This window comes from Amblyomma maculatum, chromosome 1 (assembly GCF_055883805.1).
Source record: "Amblyomma maculatum isolate TAMU_Amacu chromosome 1, ASM5588380v1, whole genome shotgun sequence".
Taxonomy (NCBI): domain Eukaryota; kingdom Metazoa; phylum Arthropoda; class Arachnida; order Ixodida; family Ixodidae; genus Amblyomma; species Amblyomma maculatum.
In genome coordinates, this window is record NC_139344.1 from 389,703,357 (window position 1) to 389,729,624 (window position 26,268).

The window sequence follows — 26,268 nt, forward strand, 5'->3', positions numbered from 1 at the left end:
AGGCAGCGCGTGGGCCCATAGGAACGTTGCGCGACGAGCAGATAGCAGCGACTGACTCCGGGGGTTTACATGAGACCGACAAAGTCGGGTCGGGGAGGCCTGTCGGGCTGAAAACCGGCTATCGGGCTCATGTATACGCTAGGGGATCGAGCTAAAGGACCGTCGGGTCGGGTCCCGCCAGCCCGACTGCAGGGGGTGGGTTGGCTCGACCCTACCCGGTGGGCGAGGGGCATGCACGCGTCGGGCAGGCGCCTCCTCTCTTGCCTCCTTGCTGGTCGGGGACGGGACCGTAAGCTATTCGTCTGAGCATTCCTCCTCTTCCTCCTCTCCTGTCTGCTCCGCACGGTGTAGCAGCGATCTTTGCCGAAACGAGCTCATGTAAACCCGGACGGGCTGGGCTGGCTCAGCTCGACACCGGCTACCCCATACCCAACCCGCTTGCGTCGGGCTCATGTATACGATGCTGCTGACGCCGCTAGCGAGTGAAGAGAACGGTTTCGGCTTGGGATGCACGCACCGTGATCCGCTGATAGCGAGCCGGCGTTTCGGCAACCGGAAAGCACCCTCGCTGCCACGCAGGAAGAGTGTGTATGCGTGAGGGGGGCTGTAAGCAGCGGCGAACGGGGGAGCGCGCGCAGCAATCACATATCACGTGCGGTCGGGCCACGCAGGAAGAGGATGGGCAGAGCTTGGGGGCTGAGAGGGGGGGCGGAGCTGGTTACGCGGCCGACGCCGACGCGAAGCCCAGGAACGGGCGCCAGAGCTGCGCTGTAAAAAAGTATTTTGTAGTGCTTTATGATCACCACGGTGACGAAGTAATCTTATTCGCCACTCGCGCAGTGATCGGAGCCTCCGAAGCTGCCCGAAGGACAGGCGGTTCTTAACTATCAGGAGGTTTACATGAGACCGACAAAGTCGGGTCGGGGAGGCCTGTCGGGCTGAAAACCGGCTATCGGGCACATGTATACGCTAGGGGGTCGAGCTAAAGGACCGTCGGGTCGGGTCCCGCCAGCCCGACTGCAGGGGGTGGGTTGGCTCGACCCTACCCGATGGGCGAGGGGCATGTATACTCTGACGCGTCGGGCAGGCGCCTCCTCTCTTGCCTCCTTGCTGGTCGGGGACGGGACCGTGAGCTGTTCGTCTGAGCATTCCTCCTTTTCCTCCTCTCCTGCCTGCGCCTGGTTCTCTTGCTCGACGCACGGTGTAGCAGCGATCTTTTCCCGACAGAAACGAGCTCATGTAAACCCGGACGGGTCGGGCTGGCTCAGCTCGACAACCGGCTCCCCCCTACCCGACCCGCTTGCGTCGGGCTCATGTATACAAGGTGTATGGCTAGGTACGTAGGCCAGCTACGCACCACCAATCGCTAACCGGTGCTTGTATGTAATAGTTAAATAGACGGTGCACTAAATCGCGTGCACTAGGAGATTGCAGCACCGCAAAGCATGACCTTACATCACCACAAAGTATTGATGCGAAGGCGTTGTCTAGAAGCTACTACTACGAGCAAAATCTTGTCTTGTTTGGAGCAGCTGTGGTTGGTCCACTGCAACGCAGTGCACGCATGCAAAGCAATGCAACTCAGTGCATGCACCGTTACTGAATAGCCGCCGCATAGAAACAAGTTAGGTGGTCGAAATTTCCGGAGCCTTCCACTACGGCCTCTCTTATAGCCTGAGTCGATTTGGGACGTTAAACCTCCTAAAACAGCTGCATAGCAACGCGTTGCTGAGGCGACGGCAAGTTCCGCAGTGTGGCGGGGCAGTCTCGCAAGCGATCAGTATAGGAGGTGTTTGATTATAGTGAGAAATTTATGTCTCGTATTAGCCAATTATACAAAGCTAGGTGACAGAAAACCAAAAGCTGTACAATACCGTTCTTGCACGATCTTGGAGTTTTAGCCAAAATTATTCGTTTTTTTTTTTTTTTTCAAAGGTGCTTCGTGAGTTTACCAGAAACCTGCGCCGTCATCTGAAATGAACACGCGTCTAGCAATGTGCTCGGCTTCCATAATGATCCACGACGACAAAAGTCGATTAGGGAGGATTCAGTAGAAAAGATAACGTCTTTTTTAAGGACGTGCCCCAAGGCACGAAAAGAAGAACGGAAAAGTAATTGATGCCCTGTAGGCTACCCTACTCGTTGGGAGGGGAACAAAGGGCGGGAAAGTAATTGGGGAGCGGAAAAGAAATGAGTTTTCCACGTGCCCATAGACTTGATCGATCGATCGATCAATTGATTGATTGATTGATTGATTGATTGATTGATTGATTGATTGATTGATTGATTGATTGATTGATTGATTGATCGATAGATCTACGGAATAAATGAATGCAGCGACGCATAACACTCGAACAGTAGAGCGCGCACATTGAAAGCAATAGGTTTGGTTTGTGGGGTTTAACGTCCCAAAGCGACTCAGGTTATGAGAGACGCCGTAGTGGAGGACTCCGGAAATTTCGACCACCTGTGGTTCTTTAACGTGCACTGACATCGCACAGCACACGGGCGCCTTGCTCTTCACCTCCATCGAAAAGCGGCCGCCGAGACCGGGATGCGATCCCGCATTCTTGGGAACAGTAGTCAAGCGCCGTAACCACTGAGCCATCCCGGCGGGGCAATTGAAAGCAATAAGTAATTTTTTACTTTATTAGTTTTTAAGCTGAAAATCACATGCGAAGTCATCTTTCGTCTACATTTAAAGCTAGCCAATCAACCAGTCCACGGGCAAGCCTACTATCACACGTTCTAGGTGATGAGAAACGTAAACATCGTAGTACAACAGCCAGATACTACGGGCGAGATACATAATACAAGCATTTCTTAATCGGACGAAGCCCTTAGCCTATATTGAAAAAGGCGATTGTTTCTACAGAAAATTCGGCCTAATTTCCGGCGGTTGCGAGCGAAAAATCGCAGGTATGGCTGTGACATGTAGTATATAGATGGCAGATGATATGCCCTGGAACCGATCCGTCAGCAGATTTCGTGACGTCACGAGGCCACATGACATGGCAGGTGCTGCTCATTCGGTTAATGGGGTTTCTCTAGTTATGCTGAAGGGTGAGAGTAGAACCGAACCTTTTGGTTATTGGCTTGGCCTCGAACACGCTGCCCATAAGCCCCGCAGACAAGTCCATGCAGCTTGGTTAAAGCGGGGCTAATATATAGTGGAGGATAATAGAGGCACAAATAAAGGGTTACAGTTACTGAGGAAATTGTAAAGTGCATGTGCACGAACGCGCAATTAACGCTACACGTCATACCCTTGACATCCCATCTGCCTTCTCCGAGCTCCCCTGCATGAAAGGCCTAAGAAACAGCCGTGTATGTCGGTATATATGCGTATATTGGCTTTCGCAGTACATCCAGCATCAAAGTTTCCGCTACAGTCAAATGGAGGACCAACTCCGTCTCTGCATCCACACACTATCCCCCCCCCCCCCCCCCCCCTCCTCTGCCCTCTCTTTTCTGCTTGGCGGATTTGCATCTTCCGTCATCTGGCCTGTCGCTCCAGCTGTCCGCTCTAAAATCGTCGTGTCCGCGCAACCATCGGCCACTTCCTTTTCGTCCCCTCTCTCTCCTCGGGCTCGCTTCTTCTGCCCTGACCGCCCGGTACGGAGCAGCACTGCCGCTGTAGAGTTGCCGGCTCCTGCAGTGAGGGAGGGGGTAGAGGAGCAGGGGCAAGTAGAGAGCCATACCGATTAATGCCTGACCACAAGCAATCATTTGTCATGGAGGCAAGGGCGAGGTTCCCCCGACTGGCAGACGCGCCAGCGCACGCTGCGGGCACGCAACGCACGCAACAGCGGCGACCATTTCCGTGGCTGCTGCACCCATCCTACTTGAAAGATAGATGACGCGCGAGGGAGGGAGGAAGAGGTCGCTGTAGTGAACTGAGGGAGGGGCAACCCCCAAGGTCGTTACCTGGTCATCGGACGCGTGCCGCGTGCCCGTGCCTACCAGAGCGGGCGCGCGCGCGCGCCGCGGCCGAATGGTTGGTAGGTTGCCTCAAACCCGTCTTATCATCCTCCGGCGAAGGCAGGCAAGCAATCAAGAAAAGCGCGCTGGTAGGCAGGCCCAGGCTTAGGAAACCAGTCAACAAGAACCATTTCCCGGCCACTCCAGAAGTTCGGCAATTACCTTATTGCCCTCAAAGACGACCTAGCACGCGCTGCCTGGACCGTTTGTAGCCGGGTGAAGCGTTTAAGCAGCGCCCTGCCTGGCTGGATGGACCGCTCCAGCAAGGGTGAAAGAAGGGAGTGGCGGCCCTGTGTGTATGACTGGTCCACCAAGATGGGAGGGGCGGGAGAGACGAAATGTTATTATTGTTTCGAGAGGAGAGTTACGAGTGAGCACGAAGTGTTCTTGTTTTATCGGTGCACTTTATAAGCGAGAATTGCCGGACGACCCCAGGGTCGAATCTTGTACGGGGCGAGCGTGCAGCGATGCTGAGGGCGCACAAAGCAGTCAGCAGCATGCGATATGTGGAGAAGGTGGCGCCGGAAAGAAGAGCAGTGGGTGTGCTATGCCGCAGTGTATTATTCCGCACGCACGGTTCGCTCCTCACGGACCACGAGCGAGCGAGCCGAGCCGACCAGTAGGCAAGGAAGGATGGTGGGAGAGGGGGGAAACGCACCTCCGAGCTGCAAGCCGACAGCTCGAACGTTTCTATAAAACCATGCATTGGCTGCGTGCAACTAACTGTGCGTTAGGAAACTTTGACTCTCCGAGGCACATGTAAGAGAGTCTCCGCGACCTGCTTTAAGGGACGCTGTATGCGCAGGACTGGATGCAGAGTGACATCAAGAGCATTACTAAGAACGCTGGGCGACAAAGGCGCGACCAGAAGCTGTACAATTTCGGTCCAGTTCTGCGCTGCACACATGGCGCGTCGTCCTGCACCTTTAAGAACGCTGCACGGATCTGGTAGAACGGAGTGCAAGAAACCCTCCCGACGAGAGAAAGAGCGACGCGAATAAAACAGAACAACAAACTGTGCTCAAAAGATAAGACGAAAAGAAAAAGAAAACGTCGCGCGCGCAGCGAAGAAATAAGCGAAGTCCGCGACGCGCGGCCTAGCCGTGGTGAGGGGTCAAGATGTCAGCACGCGCAGATTTCTGTCCGCCAAGAGTGATGGGCCGCCGCTAGCCATGGTTGTGCCACGGGCCTCCTTGTGCAAGAAGCAAGCATGGGGAGGGAAAAGGGGGAGGGTGGTAGGGAGGCCCTGGAGCTGCTGCTTCTTGCTTTGCTTCTTGCCGCTCCGGTCGTCGAACAACAACGCCCAAGCGGCGACGCAGACTCAGAAGAAACCCCATGCCACAAGAGGAACAGGTCCGAGCGCGTTTCCTATTGGCTCTGCCCATCAGGGCAGGGCAGGCCGCCCGGCGCCGTTCGTCTCCCCGCTTCTTCTTCTTCCGATGGTACATACATGCACGATCGCCTTCTACTTCTCCGTCGACGTGGGGCCCAACCTTGCGCAGTTTTCTCTTCCTGCTGAGTCCTGTTCCTGCGTTGCTGATGCTGGAACTCCTCCTTTGACCTTGATTCACGGGGCCCCAGAAGGGGGGAGGCCCGCAGCAACAAGGCTCTCGCGCTGTCTTGCCAGCATTGCTGCAGGTGCAGCGTCTCCTCCTTTTCCCTCGAACAAACGCTGGCCTTTTTTTTTTTTTTTTTTCCTTGCTGCTCGCTGGTGCGCATCATGTAGAATGCCCTCGATGTTCACTTCGTTCAACATTTAGGAATCACCTTTATCGCTAAGCAGATATGTTTTCTTACCTGCATGTCCCGTAAACCAGCAGCTTCTCCATTCTATCCCCCACCCTTCATCCTTCCTCCTCTCTCTATATCGAACCACGCAATGATGCTGGAAAGATCAAAGTTCGCTTCTGGTAGATTGCCGCACACTCGCCAAGAGGGGTCTCACCGTGCCTTCCTCCTTATACTAACTCTGAATAAATACGCTGCGCATTCGTGCACTCCGTTAGGAATAATATTTTCCGGTCACTCAATCCTGTATTTGCTCTGTTTCGTAACTGTAATAGCATAGCTGAGTGGGCACCCCCGCTGTTTGGCCAGCGATGGTCTGGAGGTCGCGGCCTGTCCGTTGTTTCACAATGATAGGTGGCCAAGTTTGCACGGGTCGCGGGCAGTTTGACCATCGCCTTTATCTTCCGGGCGCGCTTTGGTTTGTTGTACGCAGGCCAGATCAGGCTGCAGTTGAAACCACACGTAGAGTAAAAGTTGACGCTCAAATCGCTTTTTGTTTGGGTTCAGTTTATCTCTGGTGCCTGTTGTGCTTCCATGAAGCGACCTTTGTTCGTTACCCTCGTTTCTTTCACACCCTGCGCCCAAAGATATCGCTTCACCAATGATTGCTGTCGTTGCTCGCTCTATAGGTCGGTGGCAACCCGCACTTTGTACCTGCAACGCAGTTGTCAAGCGTATTTATGGACTGGTAACTTTACTCATTTACTACTTCATCGTTCACTTATTCGCGATTCAGGCGCCGATATTCACTCTGCGAACCATCCCAATAACCTCTCAATGCGGTGCGAAATTATGGTAGATGAAAATTTTTAAGAGAGCAAGGAAGACCTTGAACGCGTGGCACTGAGATCGGTGAAAGTCTAGTCTTCTCAAGCCAAGCAATTCTCTTCATCTGTATATGTTTCAGGTTCACGCTGACACCCGTAGAGCTGATGACATAGCTCTTGAGACAATGGAGTAAGTGCCAAGGACACCCGCTGAAAAAGAGCGCCGAAATTGGTTTCCAGGAGGCTTTTGTAATCGTCACAAAAATTCTTCCCTCCAAGAGCATGCAAAGAAATGCTCGCATACAAACGCAACCACCTTGCCGGACTTTTTTTTTGTTTGTTTTTTGCGCCCATAAAAACAAGCTTAGGATGGAGGCTGTAATTGGCACCACGCCACGCTTCGACGATGCCTGTGGAAGACTTCGTGCTTCGCTCGGCTTATTCTCAACGAAACTACAGGGGCATAAAGCTGCCCAAGCTACAGAGCTGCAAAACTTCCCAGCTTTCAATACGAAAGCCGTCTGTCTCTGGCGTCTGCTTTTACGACCGGTAATATCGCGGTTTAGCCTCGCTCTCTAGACCAAGAAGGTCGTTCTGGTCTCTTCCTCACGCCCTCTCTTTCAGTTCTACACCTTTGATTATTCTCTGCGCCGTACCTCCGCCCTCTTTGTCTTCCGACCGCTGTGCAGCAAGTTTTGCACTTTGCTGTCACCTTGTCTCCTTTCTTCCCCCAGTGTCCCCCCAACACCGCAGTGCCATGGCTGCCCGCCCAAGGACGCGAGCCCCACGACGCCGATCGGACACACAGCGCACCCTCCTCGCCAGTTTTGTTTTCTTTCGGTCGATGCATCACACTCCTTTGTTTGCTTTCCTAGCCTCCGACAGCGGCCCGGCATGAAGGAGGGTCTACGGGGGAGAATAGGCAGTGGAGAAGACGGGCATTGGGCGCCTGCGGGCTGCTGCGGGGAGGAAGGCACTGGCGGTTTCCCCTCGCTCCTGCACCCCACGCCTGAGCCGGCGAGGCAAGGTCACCCTCAAAGCAGCAACAGCCTGCGAGGCAGGAGCTGTCCGCAAAACATTTTGTGTGTCTTCGCTGCTGCTGTCCCCGCCCGGCTCAAGTAAGAGCACCCTCCCCCCTCCCCCTCAAACTTCCCCGCGCATACATACACAGGCACATACAGACCCCGCAGCCCGGCTTAATCATGTTTCATTACGGCCCATCGAGTCTGCCCTTCTCTCCGCTCTCTGGGGAGGAAACAATGCATGAAACGCAAAGAGAATAGGACGAGACAGGGCTGTTGCCGTAGGGGAAAGAAAGCAGGGAGAGAGACGGTGTTTGACGCTCGCAAAACGGGGTGGGGGTGGGGGGGGGGGGGGGGGGGGTGGAGTGAGTCGAAGCCATTATGTTGTCTCTACACTTCTTCTGGAAGGCACACCAATGGTCTCTACGAAAAGAATATTTACGGTTTGTCGCCCCACTTCCCCCTCTCTCCTCCCCCATGCGCTCCAGAGACTGCATGGTTGCAACACCGTTGTGACTCGCGTTTCCTTTCTCAGTCTGTCCTTTGTCCTAGAACGGCACTCTCCTTCTGGAAGACTTGTTCGCGGAAGAGTGCTCTGCTGCAGCCGACCCGACCCGTCCGTCGGGTCAGACTCGTCTGAGCGCACAGACGCCGAGCCGGGGGCAAAATCTCTTCGGAAAGGAAGTATCCTGCCCAGCCTGACGGCATGGTTGCCTCTGACCTCTAGACGTGGAACCTGTTTACCACGAAAAGGCACCTTGCCCGACTTACACTTCGAGGATCCTTCAACTGCACCGGAGATCAAATCGATTTTCCATGTTAAACCTCTGTACTGAAACTGATGGACGCTTGAGAGAGATGTGACCATGTTCAAGACACTCATGATCGACATCGTGAGTGGAGCCGACCGCAAAAAACGCGGCACGGCAAACTTTAATAGCAGCTGTACAGCTATCCTAATATTCGTAGTCACACCTGAGGCAAGGAGTGTTAAACCGCGATAAGGTAGCCCATGAATGCATTGAAACAGTTCTGACGCAGTCTGCCTTCCCAACTACTCTAGTACATATGCAGGGGGGGAGGGGGGTTAACAAAATGCAACCTTGAGCCGCAAAGTTACGTCAGTATGCAGCACATTTAGAGCAGAGAGGATGCCCGAGGGACTTACTAAAGGGAAACTGCAGAAGTTTTGTGAACTCCGCAAGTTTGAAGGGGTTTAATTTGTGAAATTTTCTGGTGAAGCGCGAAGTATTCTTGTGATAGCATTTGAAATTATGAGATAATGACACAATAGGGACTTATCGTGGCCTTATTTACGGCGTCAGTGGATTGCATTGTCCAAAACAGAGACGCTTGGTTTGCATGAAGAAGACAAAAGCCAAAAAAGGCGAAGCCAGTGGAACGCTGCTGGGCGGCAGACGGAGCGGAAATTTGCGATCTCCCCAGGCCTTGACGTTATCATAGAGCTCCTGCGCCCTCCTTCAATGCTGTGAAAACCTCGGGCATTAATCGGCAATTACAGAAGCATGTGAGCACGAAAATCTTAGCCATCCGAATCCTTTATTCTCGACGAATTCTAGAAAAAATAAATAAATAAACGGTTGACATTCTGTTGTCGACAGAGATGCCACGCACTTTCGGCCGACGGACGGAATGCGCGCAGACCCTCTCCGGGCTCCCGCCTCGGACTCTACATGGGTAGCTCTGCTCCGCTGCGACGCCAATCTCAAGTCTCGGCGGCTCCCGTCTCGGACATCTGGTGGGAGACAGGGTGATGAGAGGGACCTAGGGGAACCCTTTTCGAGCAGTGATTTTTGTACGCCGTGCGAGCGAGTGCTGTCAAACGAAGGGACCATAAACCTGTTCCGTTGTTTTTTTGTTTACCCACTGTGTCGACTACAATTCCTTTTATATTTCATAGGCCCTATAGCGATGACATCTGCAAGGCAAAGACAGCAGGACGGAGTAAGAAATGACAGCAAAGAGTACGATGTGATCTGACATGGCGCGGTAGTACAAGAACCCGACAGAAGTTGAGTGCACTTTTATAAGGAGAAAGCCAGTCGGGTACAGCTCAAGTGCGCAGCAAACGCCACACACAGTTCCTCCGCTGTTTAAGCTGTTCTTCTTAACTAAATTAAAGGCTAACCATCAGAGAAATTTATGAGCTCAAAGATTTTAATGCATCTGGGTTGTTTGGCATAATGAAGTAGTTATCAAAACTTATTTGCCCTGTCATTCAGAGGAGTAATACGCATATATCATGGCCCATAGCTAGCAAAACCTGCAGTTTTACAGCGATGACGTTTAAAATCCCCGTTCACGAGAAAAACCGGCGTTGCGACCGACAAATCACGGATATAACACACTCTAAGAACTGGAACTCTTATTTCAAGAGTCAAACAGCCTAATTACTCCTGCAGATCTCACTTTACTCCTGCCATATGCGAGGAGGAGTGAAATGGCCTTTCAATCTTCCAAGAAAAAATGAGTAAAGTGAACATTCTACTCCTGCAGATTTAGATAGCATTAAAGGTTGTTTTACTCCTGCGAGAAAGAAATTTTAACTTTCCGTACCACACATGTTTCGATTGTTGCTCGGGCAGCACAAGTGTCCGTATTGGACATTGAAGCAGGCGTATTTTTCATTTTTTCCTCCTGTCTGCGTGATACCGCATTAAATAGTAGTAATCAGCTATCAAGGGTAAAGGCTTCCAGGCGTGTCGTCTGCTCCTGTTTTCAACTACGAAACTCTCAACTGCTCAAACCAAAGTTACATGTAGAAATGAATAGCCTACAGCCATCTAACTTCACAAATGAACTTTATTATTTGCAAATAATTTATGCATTTACAAATACTTGATAGTTATCAAACTCACGCTGCCTCTTCTTTTTTTTTTTGCGTTGCGCAACTGTGGCTCTCCTTGTTCAGTTCAAGCGCTGCGTTAGCTGTGCGTAGTTTGTTTTTGCAGCCTGTCAGTTGTATCGTATTTCGCTTAGCAATCCTTTAATACCGCCGGCTTGACCTCTTAAACTACCCTGTTATATCATTATGAAATGCATAGCAAGCCTGAAGCCTTCGCAGTGTTCACCATTTGCAGCGCCCACACAGGATATGACCTGCAACTTGCTTTCAATGCTCGCTCGCCAACGGCATCAACGGTCTCCGGACAATAATGGAGTCATTCAGGTAAGGTTCGCTTCTTTTTTTTTTTCCGCAACTGCAAGTTTAAAATACGCGCAAAAGCGTGTAGACTTCTGTTCATTAGCATATATTTTGAAGCCTCAGTTTTAACAAGCGCTATTTTCTTGTACTGGGAGCAGTGGCATTGTCGCTTGTTCGAACATGGGAGGCGCGTAGGCGCTATTTGTTTTGGCAGTGCTGTAACCGCTAACTTTCTTCCGTAGACACAGAAGTATGTGTTCTTGTGCATACATATTTTAATAACTTCCATTTTTTATCATCACAAATATGCATCGGCAGTCACGTTTACGTCCGGTTGAGTGAGGCATTACAGTTTTGTTCCTTGCACTTCCAGGTGTACACTGACATGGACGTTTTTGAAAATGTTCTCCTGGAAGACAGCTGCTTGCTCAGGGTGGATGCTTGCTTGGTTGCTAAAGGCGTCCCGTGAACAGCATTAAGCTCGTAAGTGTGTTCTTCCGTCACATGATTCTCAAAAGTCACTACCATGATTAATGGTGATAAATGCTTTATTTGCCTACCTATGCTGTACAAGTGGAGGAACCGCGGCCTTAGTCTAAGCACATGCCCACAAAGTGCGGTCAGCTGTTGCCATGGTCTCCTAGGCTGTTCTCTCTAAGGACGTCATTGCATATTAGGGCACTTCAGATGGGCAAGCAGCTTGAGTATGCGAATGTGTTTGCTTGCACTTTATGTTCTGAAGATTAGTGTCGTGCGTAGCAGCCAATCAAGGAAGTAATCGTGAGTTAATCCGAAGAAAATGAATTGCTCATTTTTCACTTCCTGGCATACTTTTTTCTTCTGCAGAAAAGTCACTTATAAACAGTACGCATACTTTTTTTATAGCTGCAGCATAGACATGCTGTTATAAAGCCACTTTGAAACCTCAAAAAAGTAAAGTTGCTATTTAGGTCATGCTCATAAGAAAGAGAAGCTGCTAAGAATGCCTCACGAATTAATTGTTGAGTCATAATGAATATTCTTTGTTGCTGTGCAAAATAATGCAAAATGTCCTACATCTCAAAAAAAAAATCGGGAAACATTTCAGTGACCTGCTGCGTGCTTGCTGAAACACACACACACACAAAAAAGAAAATGAGGGTGGGGACCAATGTTGTGTGCACAAAGGAAGTTGAGTAGCTGAGGAAGTCATCGCCGAGCTCTACGACAGCAGACTTGGCATGGCAAGGAGTCATAGAGCACTGGCACAACAGTGTTGCATCGGCTTCAGCTCTTTCCACGCACTTTTGATGGCCTTCCATAACTCATCAGAATTTGCAATGTGCAGGACCATTTTTTGCAAATTGGATTTTAATGCCTGAAATGTTTTCAGTGGCTTTCATATCAGCGACCTTAGGAAGCCAAGCTAGTGTAATGGGCTACAAAGCTTTTCAAGGTGCACTTTCACAATGTGTGCCGTGAGGATAGGGAAAGAATGCTGCGGCAGAAAATGCCCATTCTTGTAAACCATGATTGACAGCGCTTAACCACACTGCCAGAGTAAAGAACACATAAATGACGAACACAGGTGCTGAACTTCAATTTTATTCTGTAACTGCTAATACTCTGCTTATATACCCATAAAGGCACAGACAAGTGGCGATTTTTGACACTTGTGGCAACAAAAACTAATGTGACAAATAAAAACCAAAAGAAGTACCGAAAGGACAAACCTGAACGAGGAGAGAATGAAATAGGCAAGTTATCTTTTAAGCTGCCAACACATGGAAAGTGGACTAATAAGAACAAAAAAAATACAAATGTGGAAGGGGAGCAGAAAATGGGTAGCAGAGGTAAAGCTAACAATTAGCACAGCAAAACGCATAAGATGAAGTGCACTGAAACTGAAAAAAAAAAGCGTCATGAACAACAAAAATGAAGCCAACAATTGACATTGCCAAATGCAGAACACAAGCAGTACTAAATAGCTAAACCAAAGCAAATGAACGAAACGCGCATGATCAACAAGGGTGAAGTCAACAATTAAGATAGTGAAAGGATGAAGATGAGGTGCATAAAACCAAACAAGAATAAAATGTCAAGAAATGAATTCAACAAATGTAACAAAGCTAAAACCAGGCTAGATTAGAGAAGTCCATAAAGAAAGGCAATCTCTTTTCCCAAGAGTGAAATGGAGGTGGTGCTAACACAATCATCCTTGAGCCTCAAAATCTTGGCAGCTTCGACTATTTCATGTGTCAGCTTTACCAATGTGTTTTTAACACCTTTTTTTTTTTTCAAAGATTGGGTGGCATGGCTTCTTTGAGTCAGTTCCTGCAGTGGACAGGCAGATTCATGGGAGGTATACCTGATAAGTCATTTTAATGCTCCATTAGCCTTTCATTGATGCATCGGCTTGTTTGTCCATGTATACCTTACGGCAAGTGAAATGCTTATAGTGAGCACCTTCTGCACATGCTGCTAAGGGTTTTCTGTGCTTCTTGGTGCAGCACCTTTTCTTTTTCATTAACAATCCACGAAAGCTGCAATAGTTTCTCAGGGGCAGAAAAGAACGTCAACTCCTGCTTTTTTTTTTTCACTCATCGTAAGGTTGTGGGAAATTTGGTGCATGGAACGAATCACTGCAACCTTTTTGCGTGGCCTGTGCACTTCAGCCAGTGGTTGTGTTTTTGCACTTGGTGTTTTTCAGCACTTTTTCTGCGACAGTGGAGAGGACTTGTAATGGGTACCCTGATTGCGTGAGCCTGCATACCTTATTCAAGAAGCTTTCTTGCAATTTGTGCTCGCATGACTTGTTCAAAGCGTTGACAAGGGCAGACAGGATGATATTTCTTTTGACCAGCTTTGGAACGAGCGGAGTTGCATGTTAGGAAGGGATTGTTTCCCCTTGGTCCAAATGCCCGGCACACATAACTGGATGGAAAGAAGATTCTTAGTTCCAGGATGTGCATGGAATCATTGTCCGGCATTTCGTGCATAAATTTAAGGGGAGCCAGGGCACTCTTAAGGACACTAAAAATTTCAGGTACTTCATGAAAAAAAAAAGGCTTCCTTGTCACAGTCGAAAAGAACTAAGAAATCATCCGCAAAGCAGAAAATATTTTTAACTTGTTAGTGTTTGAAGTGGTTCCTGAGACTTCTGTCATGCATAGCTAAGAACAGATCACTGAGAACGGGGCAATACATGATAAAATGCAGATCCTGTGACTTTGGATATAGTGTAAACCATTTCATTCTACAAATGTTGATTTTAGGTACTCAGAAAGCATAACCAAGAAACCATCTACAGAGACACCACACAATCTGGAAGGATACGGCTCCAGGTTTGTCGATAGCTTCACGAACACATTTCATGAGGTCCCCCATCTTGAGGTATAGAATAAAATAATTTTAACATCTGTAGAAAAAACACTGTAGGCTTTCTTTCTATTCCAGTTCAAAGACCTAATGATTTCATCTGCATTCTTTACCAGAAAGGGATCATCGATAGAAAGCAATTTCTGGTTGCCTTGCAAATACATAGCGACGTCTTTCTGCCAGGTATCCTCCGAAACAATAACGCACAGAGGGCACGAGAGGTATATCTGGCAGAAAGACGTCACTATGTATTTGCAAGGCAACCTGAAATTGCTTTCTATCGATGATTTCTTTCTGGTAAAGAATACAGATGTAGTCATTAGGTTTTTGAACGGGAAAAGAAACAAAGCCTATCATGCCTTTTCTATAAATGCAAAAGGCTTGTTTTATTCTATACCTCAAGATGGACCTCATGAAATGCGTTCGCAAAGCTATTGACAGACATGGAACCATATCCTCCCAGAGTGAGTGTGGTGTCTCTGTAGATGGTCTCTTAGAATTGCTTTCTGTGTATCTAAAATAAACATTTGCAGAATGGAATGATTCACACCTTATCCAAAAGCACGGGATCTGCATCATATCATGTACTACTTACTCCCTTGCTCAGTGATCTGTTCTTAGTTATGCATGACAGTAGTCTCAGGAATCACTTTGAAAACTCACGAGTTCAAAACATTTTCCGCTTTGGGGACGACTTCTTAGTTATTTTAGACTGTGACGTAGAAACCTTTTTTCATGAAGTACCTGAAGTTTTGAGTGTCTTTAAGAGTATCCTGGCTCCCCTTGAATTAAAGCAAGAAATGGCAGACAATGATTCCATGTGCTTCCTGGAACTAAGCATCTTTTTACACCCAGTCACGTGAGCTGGGCATTTGAACCAAGGGGCAACAAGCCCTTCCTATCATATGACTCCGCTCGTTCAAAGCTGGTTAGAAAGAATATCATCCAGTCTGCCCTTGTCAACGCCTTGAACAAGTCATGCGAGCACAAATTGCAAGAAAGCTTCTTGAAAAGTATGCAGGCTCACGCAATCAGGGTACCCGTTACAAGTCCTTTCCACTATCGCAGAAAAAGTGCTGAAAAAAACACCAAGTGCAAAAAACTGAACCACTGGCTGAAGCACATAGGCAACGCGATAATGTTGCAGGGATTCCTTACATGCACCAAATTTCCCACAACCTTACGACGAGTGAAAAGAAAGCAGGAGTCGACGTTGTTTTCTGCCCCCGAGCAACTATTGCAGCTTTGTTGAATCGTTAATGAAAAAGAAAAGCAAAAAAATAAATAAAAAAGAGGCCGCACTAAGAAGCGCAGAAAATCCTTAGCAGCACGTGCGGAAGGCGCTCACTCTAACCCTTTCACTTGCCGTAAGCTATACATGGATCAAACTGGCCGATGAAGGCTAACGGAGCATTAAAATAACTTATCAGGTATATCCCCCAGGAATCTGCCCGTCCACTGCAGGAACTGACTCAAGGCAGCCATGCCACCCAATCTTCGAAAAAGATCTGTGTTAAAAACGCATCGGTATAAGCTGACACATGAAATAGTTAAAGCTGCCAAGATTTTGAGGCTCAAGGATGATTGTGTTAGCACCCCCTCGACTTCACTATTGAAAAAAAAGATTGCCTTTCTTTATGGACTTCTCTAATCTAGCCTGGTTTCGGCTTTATAACAATTGTTGAATTCATTTCTTGACATTTTATCTTTATTGTTTCGTTTTATGCACCTCATCTTCATCCTTTCGCAATGTAATTGTGGACTACTTCACCCTTGTTGCTCATGAGCGTTTCCTTCATTTGCTTTGTTTTACCTATTTAGTGCTCATCTTCTGCATTTAGCGGTCAATTGTTGGCTTCATCTTTCTTGTCATGCACCTTTTCTTTCAGTTTTAGTGTACTTCATCTCGTGCGTTTTGCTGTGTTAATTGTTAGCTGACCTCTATTACCCATTTTCTGTTACCATAGCATTTCTTTTTTTTTTTTTTTTTGCTGTTATTAGTCCGTTGTTCCACGTGTTGGCGGCTTAAAAAATGATTTGCCTATTTTGTTCTCCCCTTGTTCGGGTTTGCTCTTACGGTACTTCTTTTTGTTTTTATTTGTCACAAGTGTCGAAAATCACCACTAGTCGGTGCCTTTATGGGTATATAAGCAGAGTATCGGTGGTTCCAGAATAAGGTTAAAGTTCAGAGGCTGTGTTCGTCTTTTATGTGTTTACTCTGTCCGCGTGGTTAATTAAGCACTGTCAATCATGAATCAACACGACTAGCCCGACAACTTTTTTTATCCTTGCAAGGTCCTTCTAGCAGGTGAGAAAGGAGCTGGTGGCAATGATTACAAAATAAGCTTGGGAGCTCAGATGGCAATCAATGCAGGGAAGAGGTGAGAGGCTGTCTTTGTGGTAACCTCTCCCCCCCCCCCCCCCTTCACATGTTTAAGGATTATTGAGTGCTTGGCCTGAGGCCATTGACATAAAGGGGATCATACCTTAAAATAGCAGTATTTAATGAAAGTTAGAGCCTTGGCAGCAAAACAAACATGGTATATAAGAAAGCAAGCCACAGGTCAAAAGACAAAAGTATAATCATTTACTTTTTAGCAACTAGGCAGCACTCTTTTTGTTTCTAGGCCCACCCAGTACAGGCCCACCCAGTACTGCCTTAAAGTTAGGACTTTTGTGTAGCCATCCTATCTGAATCCTGCTTTATCACGCCTTTGCCTAATAAATTTATCTGACACATTAAGGCTCAGGGCAGCCCTTATCTCACCCCCTGTTATGAACAGGCTGTCACTAACAGAGGCAACAATTTGTAAATTCCTTTTGGTTACTTTTTGGTGAGATAGCGGGAAGCATCTTTGATTTGGTCTTCATCCCGGTAAGTGTGTATGATTATGCCCTCTGAAGCCTCAGCCACTCCAGTTGCTTTTCTGTAGTGCGCTGTCCAGTGACGTCCCTCTAATTCAGAATCTTGTCGCTTGAGGTATCGCGGCAGCCTTGTAGGTCCGTAGCCATGCTGACGCTCTAAGTAATGCATGTTGATAACTGTCCATTTTACAGATTGAAAAAGCATTCACATCAGAAAGTGAGAAATGAACGATCCATAAATGGGTGTGTTTGGCCAGTGTTTAAATTGCATTTCTTCAATTGTTTGCTGTATAGGACAGTCTTCAGAACATAAAATATGAGCAAGGCCGTTTGTCTACTCATGCTGCCTGTTCATCTGAAGTGTGCTAATGTGGAGTAACATCCTTAAAGAACAGTGTAGCAGATGTGGGCATGCTATTCAACCCATGTACAACCTCTTGACCAATCACTTTGTGACTAAGTGCAGTTACTACAGGCCTACTATTGCCTTCCATGCTAGGTGTGTATTAATTGTTGCACTCTTTATTTAATCTTGAGAGAATGATCTGTGTAGGTAATTGCATAAAATGGATCACTACCTTATTTTGACAACTGATTTATTGCTATTGCTGCCATGCAGCATGTGACACTGATTGAGTGTAGAGTTCTCAAGCACTTCCTTCCAGCCAATGCTTGGTTTAATAATTTTGTTGTCATTGGTCTTGTGTTGTTAAGTAATGGCAATAATTAGTGAACTGGTTGATCTTGTGCCCTTCCAGCAGGTGTGCTTCTGCTTGGCAGCACATGAAAATCAGTAATTCTTGTTTATAAGTCACTGTATCTGTTCTGTTCCTAAACATGTAATTGTACTCAAGGGGACTCAATCACAGTTCTTCAATGCTGCTTTTTTGTAATACACTAGTTGACTTTGCTTTATATTTGATGATATGTATTCTTTCCTTGACTGTCATTGTGTATATCAGTGGGCCTGTTAGATTATCCACTGTCCGCAGGTCACCTGAGTATAGCCCAGCCATTTGTTTACTAGGGTTGCTCTGGCGTTAGTCTTTCTCCAGGTGGACAGTTCCGGGATACCTGCTGGCTGCTAGACTTGCCAGGATGATTTTATGTTGGCTGCTCACATCCAACTAGCAAACAACGAAGAGGCGATGGGTGAGTAATGTCTGCGGCTGTTTTTATTGACTAGGACCGCAGAACTTCGGGTGAAATTTTCTTTTGTTTTTAGGGTGTCTTTAATAATGTGCAGGCAGGTGCTCATTTCAGCTGATCTGCAGTGCTCATCTATTACATCTTTAACTGTCGCTGCATACATATTTAGTTTGCAGGAGTCAAGTGGATGCAGCTAGCACAGAACCGGGTTAAGTGGAGAAATATGGGAGAGGCTTTCACCCTGCAGTGGGTATAATCAGGCTGATGATGATGAAATATTTTGTATGTGTGTGACATTGTCTCCCATTACATAATTTACAAGATCAGATGATCATTCCATATCGAGCTTAATGAGTTCGGATTTGCAAATTATATTTGATCTGTCAAGTTCTAGCATCAACTTATTTTACAGCATTGTTCGAGGACCTTCTCGAGCGTGAGAGCAGACCTCAATTCCCTGTGCACTCAGGCATGCGCATTCATGCAGGTATATCGGCAGCATGCGACACACGGTCTGAGTGTTCGGTATTTACTTTTCTAGCGCAGTGGAAAGGACATACTTTGGTAATTGCTCAGAAATATTTTAAGATGTAACGCATGCGTGCACTATCACGTTTCACTCGATTCGTTAAGGTGGTCACGACAGCTAACAACTGAGCATAAACTGGTTATTGCATTTCACTCCTCACACGTTAAATTATAAATCCTCGAAATTTGAGCTCATTCGGTGCAGCAGATAGTTTTAAAAATAATTTTTATTATTATTGAAATTGGCTTTCTGGTCACAACCATTGACCGCTGACGTCATGAGATATCATTCCCATGTCGTCTGCTATTCGCGATGTAGGCTATGTAGGCTGCACTTTTGCATTCATGCTTGGATGGTGGTCACAGATTTTTTTTCAGCAAAAATATTTTATTCGCATATTCTCTTTTCTTTGAAAAGCCTGTACTATTAATATGCGACTTTAGTGATCCTCGGACTTGTTTTGGGCTTCGTCTAGAGGTTGCCGAGGAGGCTGAAATGGACAGGCTCATGCTGTATAATTCAGCATACAATCAGAAGCATATTATTCTTACGCTATGAGATTTAGCTTGTTTAAGCAACAAGCGCTCACGCATATAAAAAGGGACTTGTCCGTTTCTTTCCACCGTGTACCTGCGCCACGAAAGTGGGGAGGGGTTAGCATTATGTTCCTGACTGCTGAGGTATTGCCGTTGCTCTTTCGGTCCAAAAACTAAGAGTAAGCAAGCATTACCTTGAGGCGAGAGCATACCTTGCAACATTAAAGGAGCAGACAAAACTTTTGAACAAAGCGATACCTCTTGACGACCTTCCGTTGATCAGTTCCGTCAGTGTCGCGAGGCCGAAAACCTCACTACGGTGATAGGTGACCGCTGGTCGTGCTGGTGTCGTCGCCAGTGTAATGCGAAAAATCATGCGTCGATAAGCTAAAGCTGATAAGCTGACTGTGACCGTGCCTTATGCTGAAGGAAACATGCCTTATTCTATATTGCTTTTGTGCAGTAGCATCTTCATCAAGCACTTTCGTCTGAGGGTCGGCCACTGAGTCAATCAACTCACCCCCCCCCCCCCCTCCCTGCAAAGAAAAAAAAAATGTGTCCTTTGATATTGCAGCCAGCATTTCAGACGACGCTCCACCGTGTATAGTCTTCTGTCCGCAGTAATAAGAATGTTTTTAATATGAAAGCGCCTCTACTTTAATAAAACTAGCAGCACACCTCTGATTTGGATTCATTATGCAATTGGGGCTGGTACAAAAGCAGCCAATGGTGTGTGCTGTGCCTTCACTGTGGGGAACAACTGCCAGCATGACCAGCATGGCAGTACGGCCTTGCATGTTGTTTTCCATGCATGAGGGCTCACACGGGGAAGATTGGGAAAAAATAAGGTGATAGATAGTGCATGCATTTGGCATTTCTCAAATATTTCTGAGTGTTTTCTAAAACACTTCCTTTTTTCACTGTGCAGAAAAATGAAATGAAGACGTGAAAAATTAATGCACTCATGATACTGATGTACTGTCTTTGCCAGAAGTAACCAGGCTGCGTGTTCCGCTTCTCTGTCTGTTAGCAGAGAATTCACAAAACTTCTGATGCTGTAAATTGGTGCAAAATAATTGAGAGCTCCTGTCTTCACTTACCAAAAAGTTATGATCCTCAGGGGATCCATTTTAGCTTCAGAATACAAGCAAGAAGCAAAACATGCAGCCTGGTTACTTTTGGCAAACACGGTACATGCACTTATTAATGTACCTTCTCGAGTAAGTACTGGGAGCTGCAACCCACGGCAATGCTCGAGAAGGTCCTCAAACAGCAAGTCAAGTAAAATAAGCTGAGTACGGACTTGAGAGATGAAACGTATTTTGCAAATAAATCGATTTAATGAGCATAGTATGATGCAAACATCCGCACTTGTAAATGGTGAGAAGAGATATGTTGCCCCACATACACAAAATAAGTAAGTAATGGCAATGGAAAGACACACAAGATGTCCACCACGACTGGCAGAAATAAGCACTATCCTTGAGATTGTAGGAAATGTCGTGTTCACTGAAGTACCGCACATGCTCACCACTTCCATATAACCTCTGTCGTCTGCTAGCTGCCCAAGCGCAACCCACACTAAATCGTCCTTGTGAGAGTGTGGCATCCAGCAGCATATCATCAGAGAAAAAATAACCCCCCCCCCCCCCATACACAGAAAAATGTAAGAGCTGGCTCCAAGCTCGGGCTCCCCTTAGGCTAATAACTTAAGCCCAGTGACAAGGCGGCGCATATGCGGAAACTAACGATAAAAAAGAGTAAGCGTGACAAATGTCTCTTAAATGTAATTTATGTTCATTATTTTATCTGTGTTTGCTGTGTTTTTGGTCATTTATTTTTAATGTGACAGTATTGAAGGCCCCGTTTCCCCAAAATCTTGCATTGTTGTTGGCAACGTCGTGAGCAAATAGTCATGAGCAGGGTTCTAGCATTTGGTAATAAGCAGGTGACATTTTTGTGGGTCAGGCATTGATTTTTGGTGTTAGTTTGTGTGGCATCATGAGGTCGCATGAGATGCCGAATTGCCTGGAGCCCCTTACGATTTAAGGGTGAGATGGCAATCAAGCCCTTCCGAGTCGCACTTTTGTACAATGTTGCTAAAGCAGGTATATATAATGTGAGGTTGTCTTTCAGATAATGTGGTAGCTTATCACTGTATGCTAATGAATGTTTGAGATAAATGGATCAGTGACGAAGCGAATAGCAGTATGCAGGTATGAAAATGAGGGTCACCTTGTAGAAATGCAGACTGGAGACAGTCACACTACCACATTATACCCTTAAAGGCAGACTTTAAGTATCCCTCCAGGTCTTAATTTTAATTTATTTATCCGAGGGCTGTTTTTAGCACCTGTTTTCGTTCCGGATTTGGTTTTCATTTATAATCGTGTGGATTTAAGGTAGTCTCATTTCTCGCAAGGGTGGAAGAACGGGCTAGTTGCTGGTTCATATTGGGAAAGGAAAAAATGATGGCACACTCGACAAAGTGCTGTGTTGTCATTTTTTTGTACATGTCTCAAAAATGCGCTCTTATTTTTTCTCAAGCTCTCTGTTCTTACTGAGCTTTTTCATTTCACCTCAGATGCATGACCTACAGTAATGAAGGACATGCCTCTTTGTTTATGCCTTATCACTTAATGTTGTGGTATTATATATTTTTTTCTTATGTGTTTTAGATAAAAAGAACGACCGAGGTTGCCCTGCTTTGTTATATTGAACAACAATGCACCGTAAAGTCATCCCGCTGTCAAAACATGCATGAACATCAGAGCATATCCTACCTTCCGTTATCGCTCTCACAGAAAGTGTCTAGTATGCAGAAACAATAAGGCGGTAGGCATTGCTAGTGAAGTTAACTGCCGCCCGACCACATTTCTTTGGTATGTATGATCAGGTCGTTTAGGCTTTTTGAGAAAATGTATTGCATAAAAGGGTTGCCTTTTCTCAGTATTTACACTCGGCAAAGTGCTAGACTGCATTATGCAAAGATAGTCTGCAGTCTACCTCTCCCTTCTTGCCACCCTGCTGAAAGATATCTGTTGTCTACCTGTAGCAATGCATCAGTCTGTTATTTCAGGCTACTAGGGAAAGTGACACTATGCACAGGCAACCGTAATAAGCATACTTATTGAGTCCCCACTAGCAACGTAAAGCAATTTGCCTTTAGGAATGCAATAATAAAGCAGTTGAGGTGTTCACGGCAGCTGGTGGTAAGGTGGGTCAGCGTTTTTGTCATCAACCCTCAACAGTTAAAGGCTAACCAAGCACATGTGCATGCAGAACATCAATTGTACGCATAGTTTTTGTTTAAAGCATTCTAGCTGCACATCGAGCTTTAAATAAACTGATACCCAGTCGCCGTTGCTCTACTTTTGAAGCAACCTTTCTGCACAAGTAGATCTGCACATACCAACAAGCCTGGCAGGAAGTGGCTCTTTAGCATAACACCATCGGCTGCTGTCTAGTTTCAATTGATGAGTGTGCACTGCTCTACCTACAAAGGAGAGGTGCAGATTATTTGCTCTGTGTGCTATCTGCACACTTCAGTAATGGAGAAGGCGCAGATCCAGTTGGGCAGGTGACACATTGTCATGTGACCAGTTCGGCTAACAAAGCATACTCCGTGGCTCGTATTCAAACTTCTCAAAGCCCTGTTAGTGGTTGATCACTGCCAGTGTAGAATAGCATGAGTGAAGCTGCTGCTACCCTGATTCTGCTCACACTTCAGAAGTTTTGCCTAGCCGGCACACTGACGGACCGACTGATTGACCTTGTAGCCTGTAAGCATGTGCTCGGGCAGTGGTTAACTTTACTAGTGCTTCTGATTTATAGTTTCTTGCACTGTTTTTTACATGCTCGACACTTTCTTTGAGGATGATAATGGGAGTTAGGATGTACTCTGATCTTCATGCATGTTTTGACAGTAGGGTGACTAAATGGTGCATTGTTGTTCATTACAACAAAGCAGGGTGACCTCAGTAGTTTTTTTGTCTCAAACTCAATGCTATAAACACATATTTTGACAGTAGCTCCACCCTCGTTCACAATAAGCATTTGTTATAGCTGAGGCCAATATAGGTGGGCTCTACTTCAGAGCTACAAAAATGTAGTGAAACCAGTACCAACAAGTTCCATAAGTACTCACCGGTACCAAGCTGTCGAGGATTTTCTCTTTAGTCTGACATATCGAATACACACACATGTGGCAGCTGTTAAATTAGGTTTAAAAAAATAAAAACAACAGTAGGCGATAATGCATAAACAAATTCATCTTCTTCATTGCTGTAGGTAATGCATCTGGGGTGGAATGAAAAAACTCAGTAAGAACAGAGAGCTAGGGAAAAAAATAAACCGCACTCCTAAGACATCGACAAAGAAAGAGATGACAACACAGCGCTTTGTCCTTGTCTCAAGAGTGTGGTTTTTTTCCCCCGAGATGAACTGCCAGCTAGCTAATTTTTCCACCCTTTCAGGAACAGAGACCACCTTAAATCGACGCAGTGCTACAAATGGAAACCAAGTTCGGAAGGAAAGCAGGTGTTAAGAAATCTCGGAAAAATAAATTAAACCTAATTTTAAAACCTGCAGGGATACCTAAAGTCTGCCTTTAAGGGTATGCTGCTAGTTGCTTCGTCACTGATCCATTTATTTCAAACATTTATTAGCATACAGTGATAAGCTACCACATTATCTGAAAGACAACCTGACATAGATATATATACTTGCTTTAACAACATTGTACAGAAGTGCGACTCGGAGGGGCTTGATTGCCATCTCACCCTTCAATCGTAAGGAGCTGCTAGCAATTCGGCATCTCATGCGGCCTCATGATGCCACACAAACTAACCAAAAATCAATGCCTGACCCACAAAAATGTCACCTGCTTATTACCAAATGCTAGAACCCTGCTTACGACTATTTGCTCACCACATTGTCAACAATAATGTAAGATTTTGGGGAGAATGGGGCCTTCTATACTGTCGCATTGAAAATAAATGACCAAAAGCACAGCAAAACCAGGTAAAATAATGAATATAAATTACGTTTAAGAGACGTTCGTCACACTTACTCTTCTTTTTTATTGTTAGTTTCCGCATATGTGCTGCCTTTTCACTGCACTTAAGTTATCTCATTAGCCTAGGGGCGCCCGAGCGTGGAGCCAGCTCTTGCATTTTTCTGTGTGTAGGGAGGGGGGGAAGGGCTACTTTTGGTTGCTCCAGGATGCGTTCATTTTTTCTCGACAATATGCTGCTGGATGCCAGACTCTCACAAGGACGATTTAGTGCGGGCTGCACTTGGGTAGCTAGCAGACGACAGAGGTGATATGGAAGTGGTGAGCATGTGCGGTACTTCATTGAACACAATCTCAAAAATAGTGCTTATTTCTGCCACTCGTGGTGGACATCATGTGTGTCTTTCCATTGCCATTGTTTACTTATTTTGTGTATGTGGGGCAACATATCTCTTCTCACCATTTAAAAGTGCATATGTTTGCGTCATACTATGCGCATTAAGCCGATTGATTTGTAAAATGCGTTTCATCTCTCAAGTCCATACTCTGTTTATTTTACATAGCTTGCTATTTTATGGCTTTCTCGAGCATTAGCGCGGATTGCAGCTCCCCATGTTTAGTCAGGAGGCATATTAATTCGTACATGTACATCAGTATCATGAGTGCACTCATTTTTCACATCTTCATTTCATTTTTCTGCAAAGTGGAAAAAGGACGTGTTTTGGAAAACACTCAAATATTTGAGAAATGACCAATGCATGCACTATCTATCTTTTTATTCGTTCCCAATCTTCCCCATGTGAGCCATCATGCATGGACACCAACATGCAAGGACTGTCACGTTGGTCATGCTAGCGGTTTCTTCACAGTGACGGCACAGCACACATCATTGGCTGCTTTTGTACCAGCCCCAATTGCATAAAGAATTCAAACCTGCGGTGTGCAGCTTAACTTTTATTTATGGTAGAGGCGCTTGCATATTAAAAACATTCTTATCGACGTTATGCATGGATGACTGCATGCAACAGACACTTTCGTGTCAGCTCTACCACATAGTGTCCTCTTTTCCCCAGATTGATTCCTAAGACTGCATTGCATTCCCATCCAGCAATGGAGCCAAAGTTCGAGCTTCACCGATGCTGGCATCGACAAATCCCATTGATGCTCTCTCTCTCATGCTCCCTGTTTCCACACTCCTTTTATGTTGAGCTTTGAGAAACTAAAATCAGCTTTAAACCTGTGCCCTTTTAGCCATTTAAAGCTGTGTCTAGCTGGGTCAAAGCTATTGCATGACCTTTCAATTTTTTTTTTACATATGTTTTGTGACTCCTAAAATTGTGACTCCCATTTGAGAAACATTGCTTTTTGATGACTGAAGTGAAACATGATAGTGCATGCATGTGGTACATCTCAAATATATCTGAGCTATTACCAGAGCATGTCCTCATTTCCACTGCATTGAAAAATAGAATACCATAAACTCAGATTGTGCTTTACACACTGACGATATGGTTGCATGAATGCGCATGCCTGAGCTTGTACTGAGGGCTATGATCTGTCACACTCGAGAAGGTCATTAAATGGTACCATAAAATAAGCCAAGGCTACGCACTTGACAGATGAAAGATATATAGGGAATCCGGGTTCAGTGAGTTCATTATGAAATAGAAATCTGCAATTGTCAGTTGCCTGGTGGGAAAGAGTGCCACATGCATATTATACGTATATAAGCAGCGACAGCTGAAAAGATACCATAGGTGGGCACCATGGATCAGCTAAGAGCACCTATGATGCCCTCGGATAAAAGAAATGTCGCATGATACTCCCCTGTCCTTCTATTCAGTTTAAAAATAGTGCATAAATTTTTCACTTCCATATCACCTCTCCATTGTCTGCTAGTTGGAGGGCTGCAGCTAGTATAAAATAATCCTGGCATGTCTGGCTGCCAGTAGGTACAAACAAGACAAATATGAATAAAAATGGGAAACGTTGCTTTATGCTTTCGCTAGTTTCGCTGGCTGCTGGCTTCCCTTATGTAATTTGTCATTTGATAGATTTCATTACTACAAAAGCAGTGTCACTTCAAAATTTACA

General features: G+C 46.0%; 2 long non-coding RNA genes across 2 annotated transcripts in view; one reads left to right on the top strand and one right to left on the bottom strand.

The window, feature by feature from the left end:
* Window positions 1-26,268, bottom strand: part of LOC146208498 (uncharacterized) — a 144,449-nt gene that overhangs the window by 107,227 nt on the left and 10,954 nt on the right. The window lies entirely within an intron of this gene.
* Window positions 10,500-18,098, top strand: LOC146208499 (uncharacterized). The gene is made up of 3 exons (XR_014703390.1): window positions 10,500-10,748; window positions 11,098-11,207; window positions 17,991-18,098. It is a non-coding gene; the product is annotated as an uncharacterized LOC146208499 (long non-coding RNA).